The sequence below is a fragment of the Grammomys surdaster genome, unplaced genomic scaffold (genome assembly GCF_004785775.1).
Source record: "Grammomys surdaster isolate TR1022 unplaced genomic scaffold, NIH_TR_1.0 126219, whole genome shotgun sequence".
NCBI classification, from domain to species: Eukaryota; Metazoa; Chordata; class Mammalia; order Rodentia; family Muridae; genus Grammomys; species Grammomys surdaster.
The window spans coordinates 376,901-379,958 of NW_021621022.1; positions in this window are offsets into that span (position 1 = coordinate 376,901).

Here is a 3,058-nt window from a genome sequence, read left to right on the forward strand (position 1 = left end):
ATGGGGGATGGAGGTATCACCTCCATATATATATATGGGCCAAGAACAAACTGAAGAAGCCACACAGACTAACTGGCTGGCTCTGAGCACCTTTTCAGGATGGGATTTAATGGGGATCTATTAGTCGGGCCTTTCTCCAATTCATAGCTCTGGAGGGTCTCTCCACTAGTGACTGGCCTCCTGGGACTCAAAGCTGGAAAGACAGCTTTTGAGAAAGATCAGGCTAGGGTAGGGTAAGGCTTAGGAAAGATTCAGCACAAATGTGAAGTTAAATGGGAGAATGCTGGTGCCCAAGTAGCCAGAAAGAGTGGTGGCCTTCAGTGGGGAAGCCACATTTTCCTGACTGTGCCTAGACTTGTAAAGTAGCTCTTCTCAGAGGCAGCACCTTTGCCAGCAACAGATTGTAGACAGTTTAGCCCTGTGTAACAGAGGGTATTTTGCTTTGTTTTTAAGCTAGCTCAGGCTAGTCTCAAACTTGATGTGTAGCCAGCATTTCTCATTTTAGCATCATTGTTTGGGGTGTCTTTAAGGAATGAATGACACGTCTCTGAAGGCAATTTCAGCTTTATCAGTTGAGGTGAAGTTTCTAGGCTTTCAGTCAACATGAAAGAAAGTCTGCCTTCTCAGACCCCCTTAATTTCCCTATTCTTTCTGACTTCCTCCCATGTCCAAGGCAGAAGAATGAGCACACCACAGACCCTCTCTATTAGGCAAGATGGGGACAAATTCTCCAGGGCAGTCAGGTGGTGATGGCTGGAGGGAGTCTGACGGTTGTTTGTTCAGCCACAGCTAGGTCACAAGGCTCTTACACAAGTGTGTGGCCTCAACTTAGGCCCGGTTTCCTTTAAGCCAGGATGATTCAGCAGCTCTGGGAGGACCTCAGGGACACTCTTCTACAGGGCCACCTCTAGCCCCTTGCAATCACCATATAGATAACACTAGAAACAAGGCCAGACCTGATTCTGAGGCTGTCATGTCTCTGGGAAGACAAGCACATCATTATTAATGCCTAACTTAATTTGGGGTGGGGGTAGGGTGTCTATAGGGAAGTCAGAGAAAGAAAATTATTGAGCTATTAGCCTAAGTAGTAACATACATACACACATTTGATTGTATTCTATCCCCAAACCTCACAATAAGGAAATTCAAAGAAGGAAAGCAAAAGAAGAAAGGAAAAGAAAAGAAACAAAATTTCATAAAAACAAAAACAAAAAACGAAAACAAACAAACAAAAACCCAAAAAAGCAGAAAAGAGAATCACAGTTTTGAGATGAACAATAAAATGATAGTGTGTGAAACAGCTCACAGGACAAAATGGCCAGGGCCCAGATGTCCTAGGTATGAGCGCTGTGTCTGTCTATGCAGCTCTGTCTATGCAGCTCAGCGGACTTCCTCTCCACCACACACAGGTGTAAGGGGAGGCAGTGTTAACCCATCTGATGTGCCCAAATGCAGAAAGTTTCTACCCTGGTTTTAGAGACACAGCACAGAGACATTCAGCAACTTGAGTGATTCACACACAGCATTTTAGGCTTAGAGGCACTTCTCCAGAGACCACATTCTTGACTGACACAGAAGTTAGACTCCAGAATTTGGAGCTCTCAGGACAAGTCACAGCAAGGACCAAGGTGTGGTCAAAACAGAACTGGTAGAAAGTCAAGAGGGAGCGCGACCTCAGCCATCCTCTTGCTTCACTCTGGCAGCAATTGCCCTCTGTCACTGAGCAGACACCGTTAGTTTCTTCTCTGGTGGCCATGTCCAGAGGGAGCATAGAGAAAGCTTCACTTGAGAAACTGGAGAAGAGGAAGATCTTGAACTGATCAGAGGATGTCGGGACCTCTCCCTCTTAGCTCTCGTGTTTGACAGAAAGCACATGTGCCCCACACCAGGACCACGATCCTGACCAGCTGAAGGTCAACACTGGCATTTAAAGTTCCCCAGGTTGGGCTGGTGAGATGGCTCAGTGGTTAAGAGCACTGACTGCACTTCCAGAGGTCACGAGTTCAAATCCCAGCAACCACATGGTGGCTAACAACCATCTGCAATGATATCTGATGCCCTCTTGTGGGGTGTCTGAAGACAGCTACAGTGTACTTACATATAATAAATAAATAAAAATTTAAAAAAATAAATAAATAAAGTTCCCCAGGTGACAAGCCTTTCCCATGTCCACAGTATTTTCCCATTCCATCCTTCATTTTTAATAAGAAAAATTAGAAAAACATGTAAGTATAAAATGACATCAAACTTCTTTTTTGTTTTGTTTTTTTTTTGTTCTTTTTTTTGTTTTGTTTTGTTTTTTGCAACAGGGTTTCTCTGTGTAGTCCTGGCTGTCCTGGAACTCACTCTGTAGACCAGACTGGCCTCAAACTCAGAAATCTGTCTGCCTCTGCCTCCTAAGTGCTGTGATTAAAGGCATGTGCCACCACTGCCTGGCTTTTATCCATTTTTTTCTTTTTTGGACATCAAACTTCTTAATGACAATAACACAGAACTCCAAAGGATGATATAAGAAGGCTTCAAAATTCTATAGACAATGTAAGCAGTAAGCCTGTATTATAATCCACAAGATAAGATACAGATAGATTCCAAGTCTATGCTAGTATGTCAATAATCGAACAGCTAAGTTTGAAGAGAAAAGAACGGCTCTACCTTACAAGAGGATCCCAATTCATAAGTGTAAAAGGAATGAAGAGAACAGAAAATTACCCTAGAATATTCTAGTAATAACTACTGTAGCTAAGATTCATCTATGGATACTTAAAATTATATGGTGGAAGTTTTAGATAAACTGAGAATTTGTACAATCTCAAAGTCTATTCAGCAACAGGAAGTGCCTACGTTGGCAGATATAATTTAAGCCCAGTATAGTAGTACACACCTGCAGTCTCACCATTTGGGAAGAGGAGGTATGAAGATGAGGAGTTCAAGACCATCCTTGGCTACATAGCAAGTTTAAGGCTAGCTTGGGCTATATGAGGCCTTGTCTCAAAAACAAACAAATAAATAAAACAAAAAAAAAATGTGATTATGGGAAATCCACCAGATATGGTCACAC